Source organism: Colobus angolensis, unplaced genomic scaffold, assembly GCF_000951035.1.
Source record: "Colobus angolensis palliatus isolate OR3802 unplaced genomic scaffold, Cang.pa_1.0 Scaffold147, whole genome shotgun sequence".
NCBI classification, from domain to species: Eukaryota; Metazoa; Chordata; class Mammalia; order Primates; family Cercopithecidae; genus Colobus; species Colobus angolensis.
Window position 1 is genome coordinate 5,831,569 of NW_012114566.1, and position 25,831 is coordinate 5,857,399.

The following is a 25,831-nucleotide window of genomic DNA, read 5'->3' on the forward strand; positions in this document are numbered from 1 at the left end:
CTGAGCTCTATTACACAGATTTCTAATTGGTTTGTATGACAAGAGATTGTGATTTAACTCTCTCATATATTTGGAAGGAAAGCTTTTCTTCTTTTCCTTTTGTGATTATACTGCAAATCTCACAAAACCAGCCAAGCCTGAAAAATCCAGGAGCTTATTCTTGAACTCCATGGCTCAATAAAGATGCACAACCTAGAGTTATTTCTGAGACCCCTTAAAAATATGTCTTGTGTTGGCTGAAGTTTGACACAGGAGGGCACACAGCGGCATGCCAAAATGATATCGTTTGGATCCTTTATTATAATATATATATTTTTTCTTTTTAAGTCAGACCACACAAAGAATCATTCAGCTAGAGCAAAAGCTCTTCAGCAGATTTCAGAACTACTTGGGAAACCGTCAGAGTGGACCCACCAGTATGAGAGCCACAGTCAGAGCAAATGCCACAGGGTGTGTTCGACCAGCATGATGAACACCTTCCTTTTTCCCAGATGCTCAGATGGCTGCGTGGCTCGGGGCTGTGTTTTCTGAAGTTCTAATGCAACCCTCCCAAGGCCCCATGAACCTGTTAACTGGCTCAGGTTTTGGTGGGTCCTTTCATGAATGAGGCAGATACACCAGCTCTGTGAATTGGAGGTGGCTTCCTTGCTTCCAAAGTCATCATGCAGAATGTCCTGATAGCATGGGAACATCTCAAGTGTAGCCAGCAGAGTAGACGCTTCATTTTTAAGTCCTTGCTAGAAGGCAGAGAAAGGGGAAGTTTCTTCAGTGCTTAGCAGTCTGCTCCTCCCACTGATGAATTTTTAATCACACATTTTCCTCCCTTAAGTTAAAATTGATAAAATCTCTATACATGTGTCATGTTTGACAATTGATAATCACGTTGAAAAATACCAATATTGTTGACTATACAAGGCAATTTCTTCAAATTGAGTAATGATGTGATGTGTGTGGTTAACTGTCTCTACCCAGGAAGTGGTTTTATTTAAAAGTTTTGTGCTCACCCCACCCCCCGCCTTTTTCTTCCCCCAGTACTGAAATTAAGCAGCATCCAACACAGGCCTACTCTTACGACATGTGACTTTACTGTTTTCCGTTTTTGTTGAAAGAGTCATTAGCAGTTAGGAGTTGATGGCAGTTTCAATAACAGGTCATTGCCGAGAAAAGGTAAGTTTTAACTTTATATTGTACATGAAATTTAAATTTGAACATGTTTAGCAGAGTTTCCTACGTTTTGGTGTGAACGTACAAACATTTCTACAAAATATGATGCTTTTACCTGTGCTTAAAACATGGACTGGTTTCCTTTGGCGTAGAAAAGAATGTTCTTTACATATTTGCAGCTGTCAAATTCCAATGTCGCTTACTAAAATAATAAGAAGATGATTTGCTAAGATTTTGTACCAAAATGTTAAAGACAGAATAAGGTATACAGTTTTAGTTTGAAGTGCATTTAAAAATGACTACTAGAAATAATGTGAGACTTTGCACCTTTAACCAACTGTTTTATAAAAATACGTATTGTTCAACACCCAAATAAGGAAAGAGAAAGGGGCATTTTATAGCAATGAGAAGCAGCTTGAATTTCAGTGTGAAAGATACTCACTCTAAAGCATAGTATCAATGTTAGCATTAAAAACCCTTAAAAGGTTAATATGTAGCTAATTAAAAGGCAAAGAGATTTTAAAATATAAAGGAATACTGTCTATCATGACATTTGAAAACTTTTTTTCTAAATTTCATTTAAGATATAGGGTGAAATGAGGGTAAGTTTCTAATTCATAAGCAAAATTTTATATTTAGAAAAGAAGTCACAGCTGATTTCATTGAAGGTTACTCTGAGAAGAGAGGCAAATTAGAGATATACTTTTGTTATTTATGTAATTATATAATTTTCCTTCTTTGAAATATTCCAAAATAATAAACCTTACAAATGAAAAGGATTTGTTAGTCATAAACTGACATGTAGTTTTCTTTTATATTGACTTCTTGCTTTTACAGAATGTCTTTGTGTGCTGTAACATGTGTGCAGAAAACATCAAAATATTGCCTATCTCAGAGACAAATGCCTAAAATAAATTTGACTGTAGATTTTTGAAAGAATTTTAATAAAAGCCCAAGATATGATCCATTCTTCCCTAATATTATTTTTATTGTGCTGTTGGATGGGATAAGTGATGGCCCCCACAACACCTATTTTTTTGTGTTATTAAAAAATGGTTACAGGGTTGATAAGTGGCAACAATTTTCTTTTCTTTTATTGTCTTCTATTGAAAAACACACATAAATGTTTTTTGACATGATCAATTTAGTAGGAAATTATTAGGCATTCTAGTACACTCCATTTCAAGACATCTTCAATTGTCAATACTGAAGCTATCTACTTGTTGACTATTAAAATGATCACAGAAAAATAGAGATTAGAACTTGGTGTTCAATACACTTTTTATTGTTAGAGTATAAGAAGACCTTGGTAATATGTATTTGCTTTGATACTCTGATTAGATTTTCAATTTGTTGCATTTCCTCACAATGGAAAGCATTATTTAAATCTGTCTTCAATATTGTGGTTCTGAACCTCTGCATCTATAAAAGCTGTATAATTCAGATAATTTTGGTTGATATGTTATTACTTTATTTCATTTTATTATAAAAGAATATCAAATAAATAAACACATGTAATACTTACATGTTAGCAAGAATGAATATGCAGATAAACATCTGGCATTGGAGAAAAGTCCATGAAAATTTTTTAAACTGTTGAATGCTTTTAAAAAACAAATTCACTGTAAAAATGAGTAGTTTCTTGCAGAAACTGTTAAATTAAAATACACATATTTTATGGAATATGTGTAAAATTAAGAATGAATTGAAGTGAACTTGATATGAATTTAGAAAGATCAATGAGTAAAGATGATAGGTAAATTAAAATACCTTCAGAATTCTTTGTAAAATGAAGTAATGTACAGACCAAATTTTACGACAGTTAATTGCAAATAAGTTACTATAGAATTCTATTACTTTATGTGTTTTAAGTGGATGAGTCAGAAACAAGTTTTGATGAAATGAAAATAATACACAAGATTTTATTTGGAAAGTCATATTAAAGCTGATTTGCTCAGAGAATGTCGTCCTTTTCCACTTGGGGCCAGCATTCAGTAAGACTCAGAAAGGAGAAAATCTTTCCTTGATATTCCTCCTGTTGCTCCTTTTTAATACTTTCTTCTGGAGCAGCCTGCTCTGCTCCTAATTTAGAGTCTTATAACCTTGGTACTTAGAAAGATAGACCCTTCCGTTCAATGGCTCCTTCCAATCACTTGAACTTTTAAAATGTACTCATCCCATTTTCCAGCACTTAGGAATCTAATAAAAATAATCCACACTTATAGGAGAAGGCTACAGAGCTTTGACTTCCTAGCCAGGCCTCGCTTTCTCCTCCCAGTGGAATTTCAATATGTTCTTTCAGCAGACAGGGCCCAAAGGATTAGCTAAATATTGGATCTCAAGTGAGGATACTGATGCCATGGTAAATGGTTGCGGGAAGACTTTAGAGGGAGAGTGTTTTGTTAACCATTGGTCCTGCCTGTGATGTTTAAACACAGAATTTCTGGAAGTGTCTCATATGAAGGATCTATCCCAGTGATATATCCATTTCTTTAAGATATTCCTGAATAAAGAAACACCTTTCTTGCAGCAGGTAAAAAAAAAATTGCACTACGTTTTCAGGCAATTTTGATATTCCCATACACTTAGAAATTATTTAACATACTTAGTTTTTAATAGATGTATTTTTAAAAGTTATTGAACACTCTGCATTTAATTATTTGGGTACCAAAAGCATATTTTTTACACTGTACAATAAATGCTACATGATTAGACTTTAAAATGCCCTTGTAAGTATTCTAAATTTCAGCGTAGAGTGGGCAAAACTTCTTTGTTTGCAAATGATAGAAAATGAGTTCCAATTAGCCTAGGCAAAATAGATATTCTTTTATGCGTGAAAAGTCCAAGGACAACAAAGTCAGGAATGACTGGATCCAGGAGCTCACACAGGATTATCAGGGGTAAGACTCACTTTTTTTCATTCCTCAGTTCTTTTCACTGTGCTGTAAGCAGTCTCTAGTGGAAGCTCTCACAAAATTGTCAAGCTACTACTGATCCTTTCAACAAACTGTGGGGAAAGAATGCCTTTCCCCAATCACCGCAGCAAAGTGTCAGATTTAGATCTGATAGGACTAAACTGGATCACATGACCATAGCTGAACAATTACTGAACTTGGGTGCAAACAGCCTGCATGACCATGCCTAGCTCACAGGCCCACTCCTGCACTGGGGTGCAGCATTTGGACTCTCTGCTGAAAAGAGGAGTCTCCTGATGTGGAAATTAAAATGCTTTCCCCAGAAGAAAGGACAAAAGTCTCAGATTTCTACTACAGAGTCACGTATGGTCCCATTTTAAATAATCATTATTTCCCAACTTCTTCAAATTCCATAATTGTATAAAAATACAGTTTTAATTTAAAGGCGGATCTCATTGAAACATGAGTTTTAATTAAACTAAATTAAAAAATATTTTTCAACAGCTACTGTATGTTTGACAACTCCTCACAACATTTGCCTTCTAAAAGCTTGTAATCTAGAGTGACTATTATTTTAATAATTATGATGCAAATAAAATTTGTCAAGTACCATAAGAAGATACAGAGAATGCTCTATTAGGGTGCAGAAATTCATCCAGCATTTTTGCATTCCTGTTATTTGCCGGGCCATAAACTAGAGAATTTTGTAGGTGTTGTATCATCTGATCACATACTTTCAGGAAGTTCTGGACAGTTTTGGAGGAAATTTTTGTGTAGTTTTCAGGGAAATCTAGCACTGGGAAGACGAGAAACATTGCAAAGGACAGGAAGGAACCGTGTCAAGGCACAAAAACATTGCGTGTCAGAGAATTCCAAGGCAGTGTGAATTCTCCAGTTTTGTTAGACGGAAGTATAGTAATAGGAGGTAAGGCCAGAAAGATAGTGTGAGATCATAAATAGCGTGGACCTGGATATAAGTAACAACAGGGTTCCCGAGCAGGGGAAATACATAATTGAATGTCCACACTGTTACATCTTGATGGCTTGTCTATCTAGGGTCAGGATTTATTTGTTTCTTCCACTTATCTCACTGTGAAGTGACGTTCTCTTTGCAGAAGAATTTGAGGTCAGTGGAGATATTTCTGTAGGGACAGGCACTGACTTATCTGTTCAGGTGCCTGAGGTTCTTATTCAGGCTATGCTTATAACAATCTATTTCTTTCATTTGATGAAGGCCTTTTGTTTTGTTTGCTTTTAACCCAAGAATAGATGATATAGCGAGATGGTTCAAAATCAACGTAAAACCTAAATACAATATTTTTAGATAAATTATTTCTTATATTTTTATTTCTATCTATCCCATTTATCCCCATCTTAATCCAACATAACCACTTTTCATATGTTTTATATATTTTATACTTCACAGTTTATGTAAAAACCATATATATATGTATGCACATCTATGTGTGTATATATATAGCATAACTGCATGCACCTCTCCACTTTGCTTTTTCTTTTAAAAATATAAATTAGAGATATTTTATAACAAAACTAAGAAACTAATTCTCTTTTTTACAGCTGTATAATATTCCACTGTATGGAAATATCATACTTAATTTATCCAGCCTCCTGTAAAAAGAGTGATGAATGTTTTCAAGTTTTTCTAATTCAATGAATGTCTGTGTAATTGTTTCTATTTGAAAATCTATCTATCTATCTATCTATCTATCTATCTATCTATCTATCTATCTATCTATCTAACCTATCTATCTATAACAAATTTCCAAAAATAACATTTATGAGACAAAGGATAAAATAATTTTGATAGTTGTTGCCAAACTGTCCTTCATGTTATTTGTAACTTTTTGAACTTCCACCAGCACTTAATGAGAATGTGTACAGAAGCTCCATTGCTTTTTCACGGGATTGCGTTGCTGAGCTTTTCAGGTTTTGCCAGTCTCTAACAACTGTATCTCAACACAGTGTTATTGGTATTTCTGCTATTATGGTTAAAATTGATTTTTTTTTTTTTTTTTTTTTTGAGACGGAGTCTCGCCCTGTCGCCCGGGCTGGAGTGCAGTGGCCGGATCTCAGCTCACTGCAAGCTCCGCCTCCCGGGTTCCCGCCATTCTCCTGCCTCAGCCTCCCCAGTAGCTGGGACTACAGGCGCCCGCCACCTCGCCCGGCTAGTTTTTTGTATTTTTTTTAGTAGAGACGGGGTTTCACCGTGTCAGCCAGGATGGTCTCGATTTCCTGACCTCGTGATCCGCCCGTCTCGGCCTCCCAAAGTGCTGGGATTACAGGCTTGAGCCACCGCGCCTGGCCTGATTTTGTTTTTAAAAGATTAAAGGTCGATTTGCTTTCCTTATAAGAAAATGTGTTCTTTCTCAGCTGTATAACTAAAGACAAAAACATTAGTGACTTTAGTGACACTCAAGCCTTGGAGTGAGATGTCAAAGGAAGCAAAGAACTAGAGATAGCATATATAAATTGCTGTTTTCCTTTTCTTTTCTTTTCTTTTTTTGAGACCGAGTCTCGCTCTGTCGCCCAGGCTGGAGTGCAGTGGCGCGATCTCCGCTCACTGCAAGCTCCTCCTCCCGGGTTCACGGCATTCTCCTGCCTCAGCCTCCCGAGTAGCTGGACTACAGGTGCCCACCACCACGCCCGGATTTTTTTTTTTTTTTTTTTTTTTTTTTAGTATTTTGAGTATAGACGGAGTGTCACCGTGTTAGCCAGGATGGTCGCTATCTCCTGACCTCGTGATCCGCACGCCTCGGCCTCCCAAAGTGCTGGGATTACAGGCGTGAGTCCCTGCGCCCAGCCTAAATGCCGTGTTCCTTTTCTAAAGCTTGAAATAGATAGTAGCTTAAAAGGGTGATAAAGTATGAACGTTCAAGTGAAGGAGGAGAAAAGGAATGAAAATAAAGAAACCCAACAAGGTCTCAGAGGAGACTAAGACAGATGGGTATAATTGCTAGCTCAAGTAGATAAATTAACCTTAAACAGAAGAGAGAGCACTTTAATGAGCGTGAATGTAGATTAATTGGATATAAATAAGATCCAGTGAGGAGAGGAATTTGAGGGAATACATGCTTCATAGTTTCTATCTTTGCTTCAATGGTAGGAAAGTTCATCTGATGAAAGTATTTTCTACGTGTCAAAAACTAGACGGAATATCTTATTTTAAAACTTGTCCCTGTTAGTAACACACAATACAATTGTGGATTTTGCAACTTATTTTTTCTCTTTCGCTGGTTATTAGTACAATTCAATTCAACTCCATAAATAATTTTGAACTGTAAGTATACTATGTTGTCCTAAGAATTGCTGGAGACACAAATAATTAGATATGCTACTTAGCCAATGAAAACAGTTCAGTAGGTAAGAGGTAGACAAAGATAAGGATCTAAATATCAATTATACATGTAAGTCCAGTGTCATAGAAATATTATAGAATATACCATTGACAGAATCCCAAAGGTCTCCATTTTGCCAAATCTAATAACCATTTATGTATCTATATTATTCACTGTCTGAGCTGCATTTGATGCTATCGAACACTCCTTCGCTCTTGAAACCCTCTTTTCATTTGACTTCTGAAAAATGTTTTTCTTCCAGTTTTCCTCCAAACTACCTGAATGCTCTTTCTGTGTCCTTTGCTAACACTACCTCATCATCCAGCTCTCTAAATGTTGGAATGTCCTGAGATCAGTCTTTGGATTTCTAGTTGTCTTCTAGGTTTATTACTTTGTGATTTTATTTAGTTTCATGACCTTAAACGTTATTGATATACTAATTAGATTTCAAGACCAAACCTTTTCTCTTAGCATTAAAACTATAAATACAATTGCCCATTCATCATCTTCATTGAATGTCACATAGAGACATCAAAATGAGTATACAGTACTCAAAGCAAATCTCCTAATTACTGCCCACCTGTCCCCAACCCAACTTGCTTCTTTACCTTTTGTCTCCACCTTAGTTAATGACACTATATTCATCTTTCTTTTCAGGACAAGAGTCTAAGAATTACCCCCTGATTCGACTCTTTCCCTACTACTTCCTACCCAAAGTTTCATCTAATTTATCAGCAATAAATAGAGCCTGTAAAATATAAATTTAGTTTTCATTATACTGTTCACGTGACTTTTCTCCATAATGGTCCTTAAGGTGTTATATCTTTTTTTTTTTTTTTTTCTTTCAGGCTAATAGTTCTTTTACTTTTGATATTTTTGGTTGCTGATAGAATGACTTTTCTCAAAAATCTTGCTAAGTGAATACAGCACAATGTGACACTTGGATGAACATCAAACTTTAGACAAAAGCACACACACCAATTTACTCTCTGGTTTCAGGTTAGAGAGAATATCAAGAAGCATATGAAACAATTTTGGTTTGTACATGTTTGAATTAATTCAAGAAGGTTGAAGAGGTGGCAATGTTTACAACCTTTTAATCAGGCTTTATTTTTGGGCCCCCAGGTGACTCCTGTGCTGTAATATATTATTAAGTATACTTTGAGGGCACAAAACCCATAAGTCTCACAATCCTTAAAAATATTAGTGAAGAAAAAGATATGGAAAAAAGGAAATGTAATACATAAAAACTTCTTTTATATTACATTTTATTTTCAATTTGTTTTCTTTCGAATTGTTGCTGTGATGTACTTGAACCTTATTGTGGTTCTTTTGATGTATTTTTATACTTAGAAGTGATTATTGGAAATCTTAGGCTCTTATTGAATAGCTTTGTATTTCATGGGAATGAATTAGACATCAAGCAAGAGGTATAGGTACATCAGAATATCCTGAATTCAATCACTTCTTTCCACTTCCATTGCTGTTACTGCAGAATTCTCCTGAGTCTCCTCCCTGCTTCTGTCTTCCCCACAATAGTCATTGTCCAAGGATAGACAGAGTGGCCTTTTTAAGACTTCAACCATGCAAACTCTTCTACTATAATATTCCAAATTATTTTCTATTATACTTCAAATTAAATTCAATCTCCTAGAAGAAGAAAACAACAACAACAAAAAAAGACAAAAAAAAAAAAATTCAATCTCCTCCAAGGCCCTCTTTATATCATTACTCTGCTTTTGTTTTCCTTTATATTAGTTTGGATATGGTATTTATAATTTATTTTTCAGTGTTTAGTAGCTATTTTCACCTTAAAATGGTCCATGAGAGTATTGACCTTGCCTATCTTTTTACTACTAAATACTAGAACCTAGAACAAAGGGTAGGCATATGATAACATCAATAAATATTTGTTTAGTGAAAGGATGCATGCCCTAAAGATTGACTTTGGGCTATAGAATCAAGTAAGACCATCTGGAGATGTGTGACTTTTCCTGGTCTAAAAAATAGGGTATTTGGGAGAAGAGAAGCTAGAAATATATTTCAAATAAATGACACTATATGTACTATATATATGTTATAGTTTTAGTAAGTTGGCAGTGATGAAAGGTTGGGTTAGAATTCTGTATCCATTATATGCTTCTTAAAAATGAAACAAATAACCCACCAGCTGAAAACATATTGCCATAAACTGATGAGAAACAGCAACTACCTCTAAGTATTTAAATTTTAAGCAATTTTACTAAACTGTGGTATTAAAATTGACTAATTTTATGTTCACTTTAAATCCATTTCCTAAAAGAGTCAAAACAGGACATCTTTTTAAAAGAGCTATGGAAGGTAGAATGCTCAGGAAATTGGGTGCTGAGTCAAGAGAAACTTCTGTTTCTGTTCATTTATCTTTCTGCTTTAGTTAATTTCATGTTAGAATTTTAAAGACTAAAAACTGAGCAATGGAACCCAAATTCAGCTCTCTGCTAAATGCACTGGGGAAATCAAGTAATCTGAGCTTCTGTATAATACCACCTATTCATACTTTGATGGTTCTCCTAAAGTAGAACATTAAAGAAAAAAATATATGGTGATTACCTCAGTGGTGTCTGAAGCACTGTGGTAAGTACTATAGTGTCACCAAAACAAGACAATATTACCTTATTCTCAAGATGTTTACAGTTGCTTGAGAAATTCATCAATATAAATTATTAGAGTGAGATTCTTAATAATTATCATCATAGCTATGACTTATTCTGTGTAGACTATGGGACAAGAATTTTACATACCTAATTGTGTTTGGTAACCGCAAAAATCATGTAAAGGGGTTTGTATCCCCATTTTAAAGATAAGGAAGCTAAGGTTAAGAGATTAAATACACAAATTTACAAAGATATTTGGTAGCCTGGGTCATGATTTGTAGATAGATCCGCATAATGCAAAGTCCATGTTATTTTCAGTATGCTATGCTGTAATTTTGAATCCTGTTAAGTGTTAGCAGTTAAGCATTGCTGAACTTTATTCATGAGGCCCTAGAGTCTAAAAGGCTCTAAAAGAATCCTACTTTGTTTGATGTCTAAAACAATGCCATCTGTAGGAAACCTGTTGTATCTTCTCTGCATATATTGCCTATGCAGAGGCACTGTAAAACATATGAGGAAGAAAACACTCTTTTGCCTTGGTTTTTGCCATACTGCAGGTGTTTTTCCTATTTCTCTTTTTCTGGTCTTCTCTGGATTCCATGTCTCCCCCTGACCCTTAATTCTCAAAAATTTCTTCTTAGATCCACCTATCCAATGTGGTAGCAACTAGCCACAGGTGACTATTGAGCACTTGAAGAAGGGCTAGTATGAATTAAGTGTAAAATAAACACCAGATTTTGAAGACATCGTACAAATAAAGAAAATGTAAAATATTTAATTAATATTTTGGCATTTAATCATGCTCAATTGATTACATATCCAATTGATTACATTTTGAAGTATTGGGCTAAATAAAATTATTTAAATTAATTTCACCTATCTCATTTAACTTTTCCAATGTGGCTACAGGAAATTTTTAAACTACATGTGTGGCTCATATTATATTTCTAATGGATGCCACGGCTGTAAACCATCTTGTTTTTGGCCTCTCTTTTGACATTCTTATGATTTCAATTTCATCCCTGAAAATACGGTCCTTAAACTTCTATCTTTAGCCTTGGTGTCTCTGTCAAAATTTTCCCTCTTATTTCTAATTGTCACTTGATACTTCCTCTATGATGTCCCATCAGCAGGTTAAAGTGATTATGTCCCACATTAACTCCATGGCCTCTCCCAGGGGTTATTCTCGCCTTCCTTCCAATTTCGATTACATCTCTACTCCTGAAGTCATATTTATTATTAAGTGACATGATATTCATATCATGTATTCCATATCACTTATTCCATATATCCAATCAATTGCCATATTCAAGCAGCATTTATTCCTTTCTTTCCATTTGCACATATTGTCATGGTCACTAATTGGTCATCTGTTGAGTCTTATCTAGATTATGGCAAAAGAGTTTCATGCTTTTATATTGCTATTTCTCTTGCCTCTTTATTTTGCTTCTTATGAATGTATTTTAAGGCTTTATGGTGATAGTTGGGTTCGAGTAATACAAGTAAGAATGTCTATCATCTATTTGTATTCTATTTACAGTTTTAAAAGTTATTTTGCATGCATTATTTTACTTGATAATTCTAGAAAGTCAATGAGAAAGTGGGAGCTTTTAGTAGACTTCATAGAAAAAGGCAATGAAGCATGGAGAAATTGAATTGTGGGAGGACACGGAAGGGTTAAAACACATTTCAGGTATAACCATTAAAACATACTTTTTCTCAAATTCTAGTCCGGAACTGTTTTCTTTCTTACAGAGATAGAATAGGTATTAAAAGCACAAGCTGGGAAGTCAGAAAAAATAAAATTCAACTCCGAGCCCTACCACTTGCTAGATACTATATATTATTTTGGGCAAGTTACTTAATCTTTCTGAGTCTGAGTTGGCTCATCTGTAAAATGGTGAGATTCCTCCCAGAGAAAAAAAATAAAATGATGTATTTAAAAATGTTTACCCTGCAGGAGGCAAATAGCAAATCACTTTACAAAGGTTAAATGTGGTGGTAAGAGCAGCATTAGGAATTGTTTTAGCAGGTCTTGAATCAAAGAGTGACTTTTTTTTTCTTCACTATGATGTAAAAATCAAGCTAGGATAATTTTGGTTTATTTCGATTCCAAGTATTATGATAAAATTATGAAACTCATCAAAAGCAATTTCTTGCTATTAGTTTCATTTTCTCAATACAGCTGTGTAGGGGAGTATAGCATAGCTGTGTGGGCAAAGGGAAGAAGAGATAACTCTTTTCTTGTTTGTTTACCAATTTTTGGAAATAAGTAAGAAATTTTCCTTCAAGCAGCTCAAGATGTGCCCTCACCAAAAATACCCTTTAATTATGAAGAATCAACATTTATCACGTAAAACAATTCAAAAACAGGTAGGCCGTTGACTCTTAGGCCTGAAATGAAAATGAAGCAAAGAAAAACGGCGGATACAAGGAGAGAAAAGAAAGTAGAATTCTCTTGATGCACTTTTATTTTAAATCTAATTTTTTTAATGGAGTGGTAAGGCAATAAGGTAGATGGTCCACAAGACAGATCTACTAGGGTCCTAGAAAAACAAATCTGAGAAGGAAACATATAAAAAGAAACTAGGAAGTCCAGAGTGTAGGTTGCTAACCCAGTTAAGAAGTCTTTCGTCTTTTTTTTTCTTTCTTTCTTTTGTTTCATTTTCCTTTGGGGAAACCAACTCAGGATTCCATATATGTAGGTTGAGTGAATATCCCAACTCAGTCCTAATTTTGAAAGCAATTCATGTTAGTGCATCTACCCTGAGAGCAAGGGTGACAGAGGGGAATCCATGTGCCCACAAAATGCGGGGGAGACAAGCAGCCGTGGTGCTGTCCACAAAGAGCCTGCTGTATCTGTATCCTATGGCCAGCTGGCACTGAGCTTTAGGTTTGAAGTCTGGCATTAGCAAAGGGGATTAGCAAGTGGGCAGTAGGTTCAGGGTGGGAAACCAGCTTGACAAAAAATCTGGAGACCAGTCAGCATGTCAGATGCGCAGAGTGTACACATCCTGGGGCAGGGGTGGGGGAAGGTCAAATGCAGTGATCTGACTTCTCCTGACCATGATGAGCTGTATCATGCATACATCTGGCAGCTTTAGATGTGGAGAGGTAAGCAGGAAACACAGGAATCCAACAACACTTGGGACTTGGAGTCACAGCCATTCTAATCATGGTGGCAAACTTGAACATACTGGAAATGCTTATGGCCTGTGGGAGTTCAAGGCAGGGAATTTCAGACAGTGCTGGATGAATATACCAATTTCAATCCTAATTCTGAAAGCAATTGGTATTAGGGCATTGAATTAATGAGAGCAAGGCATGGGACCAAATGTCTATAATGTCCTAAGTACAATACAGAGCAACAACACTGACAAATATGGTGTCTGACTTTAAGGAGCCCACAGTCACTTTGGGCAGAAGAGACACACAGCTCAAATAGAGAACAGAAACCAAATATAAAGCAGGATGTAATTATCTGCCTAAATAGAATAGAAACAGTAAAGAAGGCAGAGAAAAGAGAGGGAGGAAAAGGGGAACTTGCTTAGCAAGAACAAAGAGCACAGCACAATATCCTACTCGTTGTAACTAATGTCATGTTGAGAAAATTGTAAGAATAAATGAAGTAATGCTAATGTTTGATGATCCTCCTTCTAAAGCTGTAGTACAATTGTGAACGCAAATGCAGTCTCCTGGTTCTGCTCTTCATTTGCAATATTACCAGCTTAGATTTAAAAATAATGAAATACTGAAAATAATATTGACTTAATATGCAGCGTGATCACCATTCAACCCATACATCAGAGGAGCAATGTTCCTAGGAGTGATTGACACTACGAGTCACAGTCAGGAATGTCTCCAGGCCAGTCGGGATATCTATACAAGATAAATGGGTAGCAGAGGACCTGTAGAGAAGAGGATGTCTATATGACACCTTGTCTGAAGGATGTAGAAGGTGTACACCAAGAGCTGTCTCTTACCATACATACCTGGATCAGTTTGCCACATTTTATGAATTTTCAAGAGAAGACATATAGACATCCTTTTCTGTTTTTTTAAAAGTAACAACCCTCATTTTTCAATTGGAAATTGATTCAAAACATTCCAAAACATTGTTCAGGCCCAACAACATATGTCTGTGGGTTGAATTTGGTTGGCAGTCTGCCGATTTTCCACCTCTTCTTGAATTTATAGCTGCTCCTAAAAAAGCAGGAGCAGAGGGTAATGATTAGAGAGAACTAGAGTCCTCCAAATAACTTCTGTATATGCAATAAATCCTAATAAATGTTTAGAGACTGACTAGAGCATTAGATTATTCTGTGAAAAAAAACCATCCATTTATGTATAGCTTCTTCATTTAGGTCTTTGTTGTGTCTGTCTAGCTTGCATGACTGGGCTCATTTTCCTAACTTGAAAGAACAAACTTTCTTCCGCTGCCAACCCTCCCCAAAGCATTTTTTTAAAAAAAAAAATCATTAAAAGATGTCTCTAAAAGTTTAACTTGACTAAGTAATAGCAAATACATTTATCTTTGCATCGACTGTGATTTTTGAATGACATGATGCAGGGTATGGATCAGAATGTGTGGATGTACTGTTGTAAGGGAGATGAAAGAGAGGTTTGCATACCTTGTGTTGTGATAATAACAGTGGTAGCCATTTAAATACACATACATGTGTGCATGCTCACACACACACACAAACACACACACAAGAAACCCACCAGTGAGTGCACAAGATGGGGAAATGTAGCTGGGGCTTGGTTGCATAACCCATTTCATCACACGTTTTCTCCTTTAATAGATTAGATTCTCTGTCTCAGACGTGGTTATAAAAAAGGATATAAGTAAATAAAACAAGATGGAGAGGAAAAATATTCAATAATTTTTAAATTAAATGGATAATTCTCCCAACCATTTAATACTCTAAATATTTATGCATTTTTTTACTTTAATGTATCCAAGCAAAAATCCTGTATTTCACTTTGTGAAGCACTTAAATTTAGACAGAAATTTGGCTACAGTAATTCGAATTGCAGTAGCACCCAATTAACTGGAACCTATTAGTTATATCACATATGTAACCATCTCCTCCTCTGCCTCTCACCTTGTGGGGAGAGGCCTGGCAACTATACTTTGAGGAAGGAAAAACAAATTAAACTTGTTTAAGTGGAGTATCTAGCCCCTCAAATAACTCCTAGATTAAGGTTCCTGAAAAGGCAGTTGAAGCACTTCGAGAGACCAAAGGCATGAAGAGAACCTTCAATTATTCATCCTAGAAAGAAGAGGATACATTTTAAGGTGTACAATGAACATAGTATATTGTATCTCTTATCATCAAAGACAAGGATTGAAAAATTCAGTAAAAATTTTCAATTTAAGTAATGTGAACTGACAAATATTTTTTCACTATTTTGATCATCTTGGCTTCTTGAAAGGAAGCCTGAGGATATAGTATTTTGTGGAATTTTTTTTTTTTTTTCCTCCACCAAACTTCCTTTGGTCTTTATCAAGGAGAACTACTTTCTTTTTTTTTTTTTTTCTCCCTCAGACAATTACTTGAACCACCTCAGGGCTAAATCATCCACCTCTGGAAAAAGAAATAGAAAGCCATCAAGAGACTGGAACCAACTGCACAGTAATAAGAGTACATGCTAAGTCATTCTGTGCAGAACCTCCTGCAGAAAGCAATGGAACTGAAATTGAATGGGCATTCCCATACACTAAATTTTTAACGTTTATTTAAGTTCAGGGATATATGTGAAGGTTTGTTGCATAGATAAACTTGTGTCGTGGGGGTTTGTTATACAGATTATTTAATCACCCTGTTATTAAGCCTAGTACTCATTAGTTATTTTTCCTTATCATCTGCCTCCTCCCACCCTCCAACCTCCAGTAGGCCCCAGTATGTGTTGTTCTCCTCTATGTGTCCATGACTTCTCATCATTTAGCTCCCACTTACAAGTGAGAACATTCAGTATTTGGTTTTCTGTTCCTGTGTTAGTTTGCTAAGGATAATGGCCTCCAGTTCCATCCATGAACCTGCAAAGGACATGATCTCATTATTGTTATGGCTGTATAGTTAGTATATATGTACCACACCACATTTTCTTATCCAGTGTATCATTGATTGGCATTTAGGTTAATTCTGTGTCTTTGATTCTGTGACTAGTGCCTCAATGAATACACGCATGCATAAAGGGATGATTTATATTCCTTTGGGTATATACCCAGTAATGGGATTGCTGGGTCAAATGGTATTTCTGTCTTTAGTTCTTTGAGAAATCGCCATACTGTCTTTTACAAGGGTTAAACTAATTTACACTCCCACCAACAGTGTACAAGCATTCCTTTTATGAACTATTTTTTTAAGTGCTGAAATCGATGTTATTTTACTCACATTTACCAAGTTCATAATATACATAAGCAAATAAAAAATAAAAAAGCACTCTTACACTCAAAGTTGTGCATTGACCCAGATTGCCTAGGATCTCTTTGCGTATTTCTTTTATGCAAAATGATTTATTTTCCAGCAGTATTTATGACTGAATGTTGGTCTGGTTGACAAAGTACCATATTTTAATTAGTCTTGAATATTTACAGCATCATTTTCATGCACCTATGTGTCTATGTATCTGTTTACTTACCTACTTAGCTACCTACTCATTTATCTCTCCCTATTTCCAACTATGGACCATACCTGTCCCCCTCACCAGCATATTCTAAAGTGAAGTTTCATTCCCAGGAAAATTAATTAGAGCAGTAATATGAACAAATGAAGATAGCAGCAATGGGCTGTAAAACTAAGGAGACACTATAGTAATGAGTAACCATTTTAGAATAATGCACATATAAAATTAAAAAATAACTTATATAACCCTTTATAAAAATAACTTTTTAAAAAAGGGTGCAGCTGAATCCCTTAGGGATTATGACCAAATATGCAGTTTCTCAGCCTCTTCCTCATTCTCCTTAAATGGGAATATCTGTGGAAGTTTCCATTAAGTCTGCATATTTAATAAGCTCCACACATTGACCATTGAGGATTACTACTTCATAGCTCTCTTTCTTATCACTACCAGAAGCATGTGCACATCCGGAACTGGTTGAGTTATTTCTGACCCTTACTCTCAGGTGAAACATTACCTTAATACAGGCAATCTTTAATTCTAGTGTAATGGGGTTTTGTGGATTCAACAATAAATTATAATGAGTGATCTCATCTTTTGGTCTGGGCTTGTGATGCAGAAATCAAGTGTATTCCCACCTTATTTACACGTCCCAGCACTTCAGTGGGTCACCTCTTCCTCACTGGGCATTTGCTTTGTCCTTGACCACAACTTCCTTTGCTGGTAACCTGGTCATTCATTGCCTCACTCTCTTGCTAGGTTTGAGGTTCTACCTTTCTATTGCCAATCTCCTTTGTGGGTAATTGAGCTAGACCTGAACAAATAGCCGGAATTGAGAACTGTGCCACCTAGCAACAAACCTCCTAGTTGATAAGAATCCGCAAATCTGAACTTCTCAGTATTCCCCCCCTCAGATTGTCAATGACTGTTTCTACTCACCTGTTGTATAACTCTTCCTATTCAACTTGTATCCCCAGTTGCCAATATTTACCTAGATTGTGACCGCAGATCTATGTAATTGCTTGACACTGTCAGCACCTTTCAAACTGAACCTTTCTTCACCACATGTGGCTAGGAGAGCTCGCCAGCAACTGGTCACTTCAGATGAAAAGCCAGTTCCTGGTCCTTTCAGGAGAGATAACAGGTCCTTCCAATTTATATATGTGTAGGGGTATGTGTGTCTGTGTGTATATGTGTATATATATAATATATATTTTATATATAATATATATAACTTTCTTTCCATATAGAATATATACGTGTGTGTGTATATATATGTCTCACACCAAACACAAACATTATTTCCAGATGAATCATAGTTCTAAAAATAGATAAAAGTTGAAACAACAACCCATTTAGAGGAAATCATGGGAATAGTCTTTGTTGCCTTGAATTAGGCAAGGGCCTGTTAAGAGGGCAATAAAAAGTACCAATCATAAAGGGAAATAAATAATAAGTTAAGCAATATTAAAATTAAGGACCTCCATTAATGAAAATATGCCACTAAGAGAGGGAAAAAGCAACCCGCAAGTGGGAAAAGATAATTATTGCAACAAATATATTAAAAATATACTTGTGGTTATAATATATAAACAGCTTCTATAAATCAGTAAGACAATGACAAACAACCTGATTTAAAAAGTAAGCAAAAGTATTGAACAGGCACTTCACAAAAGAATATTGCATAGCAATCATCTTTACAAATAAAAGTTTGAGTGAAATAAGCTCAGCAAGAAAAAGTAGACTCTTTCGGTTTCATTGATATAAAGTTCAGAAATAGGCAAAACTCAGAAGACAGAAGAATAATTAGCCTTAGTGGGGTCAGATGGGTAGTGAGTGGAACAGAGCTTTGGGGGGATTCTGGAGTGCTGATAATATTGTGTTTCTTGGCTCGGCTGTAATGACAAGAATGTGTTCAGTTTGTGACAATTCGTTGAACTTTATAAGCAAACATAGGCATGCACACACACACATACACACAAGCTATTTAAAATGTATTTTACTCATAAATAATTGAGCAAGAGGGAACTGATTTTTAAATGCATTAAAGGAGATATTCTGAAAACTTTTATTTTAATGATATAGTCATTGTCCTTCACAACAATAGACGATGACATTAGTGTCCCATCATTAGACATGCCCTTTTGGCACCGAAATTCAATCTAATAAATTCAGAGTTTGGAGACGAGCATTAGGGAAAGATGAATAGATACAACAGCAGATTTGCTAAATAAAACAAATGTCAACCATATTTGACTGCTGTCAATTACTGATTACTGTTAATTACTGTCGAGTACTAATTATACATGGTGCAACTTCCACATATTTGAACCCTGGGCAGGCCAAGATGGAGATAGCCTGGGTAACTGCAACCAATGGGTGATTAGATTTAAATCTGTCTGATAAAAAGACTTTGCAACTGAGTCAAGCAATTTAAGAAAGAAACACTACGGAACAAGAAATCCCAGGAAACTGAGACAATCACAGGTTAAAATGTACTTTTTGCCCTTGATACTCTCCCAACAAAGATTAGAGAAGCAGCCTGTCCCGGCGAGGATCTAGGACTCCATTTGTTTCCCCACTGTTTCCTAACGCTGTGGCTGCTGAGCAACTTGTTCTAGAGCTGATGTTTTCTCTTTAAGTGACATTTCATCATCAGTGCCCTAAGATAGTCACCCTGTTTTCCCTTAATTGATACTTGTACGCAAGAGGCGGAAAATCGCTCAGCATTTCTTGCTAGATTAGGTCAAAACTGACAGAGGAAACAGAGAGAAGATTGCATTACTTATGCCCCTTATGGCTCTCATCTGTATCTAAGAAGATTGCCATTTTATAAAATTTCTTATGCTCCCTAAATGTAATTACAATGGCGCAGGCATTTTCTTCCTATTTGTGTTTCAATTTTTTTACTACCTGCCTGATCATCAGAGGGAAACTCAGAAGCAGTTCCACTAATCTTAATTTTATTTTCCTTATATCTCTTTAATTAGATGCAATCGCACCCTAGAAACCTTTTCTTTCAATGCTTTGTTTAGTGATTCCTGTTAAGTCTTTACCTTTCTTTTCATTTGATCGGTGACCAGAAGCATTGAACTTGTACCTAGATGTTCAAAGTGAGGCACCTAAAATTCTGGAATATTTTTTCCAGATCACAGGGTGCTGTTTTCGTAAGATTAATGTTTACAAATAGATACTGTAATATTTATTCTGATTTAAAGTTAATTAAGAAGCATCCCAAGAGCATGTTATGTATTTATTTTGCAGCCTCAGGGGTCAAGGATTCTTACTTGTGGATTTCTTTTCATCAAGTATCTTAGAAAGGGGTTATACCTTAAACAAAATCATCAAATTTCCCCAGGATCTATAAGACAAAATCCCAATTCTTTAATAAAAATAGACAGGTTCTCCTAATGCAGCTTTAATCAGCCATAGCTTTCCCACTTAGCCACCAACACTGTATCATCTTGTGTGGATATTCACTTCTGTTTTCCTTAAATCTTGTGATCTCAACCTACACTGCCCTTGATCCAGAGTCCTGCTATCATACAGCATCCAGGTCTAACATCATCTCCACCCTAAAATCGCCTCCAGTCCCATTCTCCATTGCACTCGGATCAGACTTCATGGTAGGCAAGCATGCTTGTGCTTAACTCTACTGCAGGGTGCTTAATAACTTTGCAGAACCCGTGGGATGTGGCAAAGTATATGTCTCAGAGTAGAGGCTCAATAAATATTTGAAGTGTTAAATCAGCTGCTTTGTTCCCAACAGGATGGAGTTTGAAAGGCTAAGAGCTAAGAAAGATCAAGGTTGCCTACCACACACTTATTCTACTTTCAAAATATATTTTACTTGACATTTTCACCACTTAAGATGGCCATGTGCAGTGATAATAACTGTATTACAATTTACCATGCAGCAGACTTGTCAGACTTTGTCAGCGAATGCAGCAAATACTCCAGATTCCCTGCTTTAAGTTAAATAAATGCAAAATCTTATTATCACGTTTCCTATATATAAAACACCTGCCCAGTCAAAGACAATGTTACCCAGTGGGGTGGCTATGGTCACATTCCTTTACTGTGATCTTCCTTTCTCATTATATTCGACATTTTTGAAACTGAGTTTTATTGCACTCTCTCAGCTTACACAAGTGGTCGGGGAAATTAGACTTAATAGAGATGTAGAAGCCACAGGGAGAAAACAAAAGGAAAGTGAACTGGAAGGAAACTGAAATTAAAACGTTATTTTGGTAAATGGCTGCTGTGGTGGAGACAACAAACAATTGCAATGAGAGTTAATTACTGACCTGTCAGGAAAGTGTGACGCCAAGGTTGTGGCACACATTACTGGAGCTACCACGACCACAAGTCATTTCCACAGGGGAGCAGACTTGTTCTATCACAGATCAACATAAGATCTTTCTAGGGGAAAGAAATGAATTTCTCGGAGAAATATTATTTGTCTGTGGAGTTGCCATGAGCTCTTAGCAGACCTGGAGAAACAGCTCCTCTCGTACATGCAGAGAAGGGAATGGGGTCATGTCACCACAGAAAGTTTGCGCATGTTTAGGCAGAGGGGACCTTGGCTCCTTGTGGTGGATGTGCTAAATATACAGCTCCCTTTCCACAGAGTGAAAACCCAGGCTAACACTCATGAAATAGGAATTCCCTGAGTGTATGGCCATTGCTTGCCTCTGAGATTTTACTCACAAAACTCAGTGATAACGTGTGTCTTGCAGAAGCATCCTTCTTTTTAGGGAAAAATATCAAGTACCTAACAAAATCTGAAACTCAAGAAAGGCTATTCTCAAAGCAAAAATCCCTGCAAATTCTAAGATTGTGATAAATGTGGTAATTTTTTAACAAGAAGAAGACACAGGGCTATTGGGAAATAGAAATATGGTATTTTTCACACTAAAAAATTACATGAATCTCCAAGCATACTTTAATACTGTCCTCAGAAGGCATAAGAAACATTGTTTCTTTCTGCCTCTAACTTATAATAAAATATCCATAGTTTATTTACTCTAACAAATATTAGCAAGGGTGAGTTACACATTTTTAAAGTAACAAACTTGGTCAAAGACATTTTCTTATTGACAATGCTTTGCCAGGCTACATACACTGGTATACACTAGGTTCCATCTTTGTTTTACATTTATACATTCAACAAACATTTAAGTCTTTATTATTTTGTCAGGAAGCACAGGAACATTTACGAAAGATTAAATAGAAAGACTTGCATGATATATACCTAATGTGGCTATGCTATGATCATTTTATCTGCCAGATGTTCTTTACATTTCTTGTTACGTTTTCTTTCCATACACAAGGTCCACTTGATTTGGGGGTCTATGGCAAAATCAAGGATGCTCGGTGGTGTGGGCCCTTAGTGCCATCCTAGAGTAATTCTGAACAGGATGTGACACCTTGGGGATGATGTTCAGTATTCCCAAGCCTACATTTTCTCTGTTCAGCAGCATAAAGATTATGTCATAGTGCCTATCCAGTTTTTCCCAGCTCAAAAATTTCTTAATATATTTTTACTTCTAATGCTGTTGATGTGAAAGAGATGTCAAAAATATACATTCTAACTCAAAAGGGCAGGCTACTGAGCCTTAGTGTTGTTAACAGAATGCAACAAATAATTGGGAGAGCAGCTATGAAATTTATGATTAGATGAAATATCATGTTCACTCCTATTTGCAGTATGAGTAGGGAAATCAAGCCCAGAAGCCCAGGACACCATCGAACCACATAGGTTGAGCAGAGCCAAAGTTCATGTTGCTCTTATGAAGTGCATTCTCATTACTGCTTCCTGTTTTTAAGCAGGATTGAAAGGAGAACTAGTGCAATATCACAAGGTATTCTTGCTCTTCTGTTAGTGCATGTAAAATCAGGAAGTCTAGAGAAATAGTGAAGCCAGTCTTAAGTGATTTACATTTCAATTTCTAACTCAGGGATATTTATTTGGAGAGTTTAGTAAAATCAATGGATATCTCAAACACATGCAAAATGAGCCAGTTCTTCAATATTTTCATTAGTTATTCACCAGTGCGCTGTATGCCTCCTGTAAGAACATAAACACATAAGGCATCAATGTTTTCTCTAACAAAACTTAATAGTAACAATAACGATGATGACATGAGTGGGTGACATGTTCTAGGAAGAACAAGGGGAATACTGAAGAGGCACATAGATCAAGCAAAACCTAAACTTCATATGACTTGAAGTTAATAAGCCTGATGTTACTAAATTACATAGAAATAAGCATAAGCAAATATTATTGATTTTACAATCTACTAAATCTAGAAAATTGAGGGTCAGTGAGGATTGAAAACATGGGTGGAACAACAGAATATAATTTAACATCCCTGTGAATATTTTTGGAATAATAATGCAGAAAGACTCACAAAACTGGAGTTCTGCATTCTCTTTCAGAGACCACCCTGCAATTAATACAGATATTCCTGGAAGGACAACCACTCCTAGGTTCTGAAAGCCAAGTCAATATGGACTCTGGGGTGTGAGGGTTTCTTTTGAGTCGATGTTGAGCAGGCTTTGCAATGGAGTTTCTTCCCTAGAACCTTATTTCATAAAGGCTAAAAAATGAGACCACCATGGCAGGGACATTGCATCATACAGCTCTAGGAGGCACCATTTTCTAGAATGCAATGTTAATGTCCCACCCCCAGTCACAAATCCTACCGCCTCTGAATTTATGGAAGGGCATAAATAGAGTGGACTGATCAATGCTCTTCTACTCTAAGACAGTTCTTTCATGTAGTCAGAAGAGTTTCCAGTTTGAGATTCAGTTAAATGCTTCCTTGAGAGTTAAGGGAAGGTCTGATTGATATAATATTGTGTTAGCTAGTCTAATTATCCCCCTCCCATATACATCTAAGTGATTCATAGGTAGGGAAGAATGGATGATGGAAATTTTTATAAATTTTGACTCTGTATTTAGGTTAAGCCTAAGTGAATGCTGCAGTGGGTGCTCTGGCAGCTGAAATATGAAAGGATTATAGGGTGTCTACTAGAGAAAAAACTGTTAGGATGTAGGCAGGGGGAAACTGGGGAGTTGAAAGGGAATAAAGAAAGGGCTCTATGTGGGACCCCAAAACCACTTGCAAAATATGACCCAGAAAGAACTCTGTCTGCTTGGAATGAGAGGCTCCTAATGGGATGAATGAAAGGAAATCATCTCTGAACCCACAAGTACAGCGGTCACAGGTCCCACAGCCACTGACACAGCTGTTGTTATCATCCTGTTAGATTTCCATCCTCAACCGTCCTCCTTCTGTCCTGCAGCAGGGCTCTGCTTCCCTCTTAATTGATCACCATTCTCAATTCATTCACAAAAAACACTGTGTGTTATGTATGTCCAGGACAACACATATTCTCTTCCTCAGAGTGTCTAGAATACCAGCCTCTCTGGTACTAGTTGGATTAGAAGGGATGGGACTCTCAGTCAATCATTCAGCCAGATGAAAGATAAGCAAGATGATCAGATATCCCCACAGAGAGGTCAAATGCCATGTTCTCTACGAAATCCATTGTTTCTTTCTTTCTTTGAACCTCCCTAATACTTTATGTTCCCTTCATGACATATTTCAGTACCTACCTTATAATATCCCACGTATCTGCACACCTTCGCATTGCTGAATCCTTTGCCAGAAATGTCCGACCTAAACTGACTTAGTTCTGGTGTGATCTGATCTTCTCTTGCAGACTTCCTCTCTCTCCACCTCCCACTTCCACCTGAGTTTAATGCCATTGCTCCTCTCCCCACCTGGGCACGGCCCTATTCTCAGTTAATTATTGATTGTTTCTCCATTGCCCTCACCAAACTCTGAGGCACTTGGTAAACAAAGATTATCTCTGGTCTCTAAAATGGTGCCTGCCACTTAGGAGAATCTCAATAAGGGTTGAAGGGGTATATGTATGTCTTCTGTTGATAGAAATATTTAAGACAAGGTTTTGTGTCATTTTTCTCTGTCTCCCCAGAGCAACATAGTGGTCTGCAAAATTAGAAATACCCAAAGATTTAACAATAGAAGAAGAATTATGAAGTAGCATCAAATCAATGACCTTGCAGAACAAAGCACGTGGGAAGTAGAATAAAGAGAACAACCTGAGTGGAGAGGGTGTCAACAAAATGTAACGGCAGGGTCAGATGGAAAAGGAAGTGAGGGCTGGAGAGGAGACAGTGAGCAAATTAAGAGAAATAACATTGACATTGTGGTAGGGAGAGAGATCAGCCTGATGGAAAGATCTGAGGAAGGAAAATCTCGAAAATATTTTCTGCAACCTGTCCCCAAGAAAACAGAGGTGGGGAAGCCAGATAAAAGGCTTTGTAAGGAATCCAGCCTTTTGACAGTAGCACATCATGAGGCAATTTATGGTTTGATTGTGAAATCAATATAGGAATGCAAATTTTGATTTGACACTGAAATTTGTGCAGCTTCTGAGGAAGCAACGTGTCCTGTAAATGGTGCATGGTTGGGCTATGTAAACACTGTGGCTAGATGCTCTTGGCCAGAAGAGAATGGCTTCAGCCTGAGTGATTTCATCCACCAGTATTACAAACACACTGTCCTTAGAGTTTGAATCTGTTGAATAATGTGGGAAATCAACACTTGAATGCACTCAAAGGAGAAACTATTTTTCTAGAAAATATGTGATTTTCTTCTTAATACGTACTTCAAATTTTTATTTCATACTTATTGAAAAAACTCTTGCATTCTCAATTAGATACTTTTGAATAATACATCACTCACGTAAGCATATAGAAAGGAAAATAAGAGCAAAATAAATTGACTAAGCAATTACTAAAACAACTTTTCTATAAACATCTTCGTGAGTTATAACTGAAGAATCACAAAGTGCAATTGTTTAACATACACAATTTGTTCATTTTTAATATGTGTAAATGCCTATGAAACCATTACCAAAATCAAGGTAACAGACATATCCGTCATCGCCAAAAGTTTGTTCATACCTAATGTGATCTATACTTGCCTCTATCCTTTCCCTAAGGAATTACTGATCAGCTTTCTGTTAGCAGACCTTAGTTTGCATTTTTGAGAATATTATATAAATGAAATATACCAATAAATCTCCTCCTCCTCCT

The 25,831-nt window shown here is 36.4% G+C and overlaps 1 protein-coding gene across 1 annotated transcript in view; it reads left to right on the forward strand.

Moving 5' to 3' along the window:
- Window positions 1-1,025: 1,025 nt before the first annotated feature.
- Window positions 1,026-25,831, forward strand: part of ARHGAP15 (Rho GTPase activating protein 15) — a 630,040-nt gene continuing 605,234 nt past the window's right edge. Inside the window, exon 1 of the mRNA XM_011935698.1 lies at window positions 1,026-1,167. The gene's annotated coding sequence lies outside the window, so the exon portion shown is untranslated. The remainder of the gene's footprint in view (window positions 1,168-25,831) is intronic.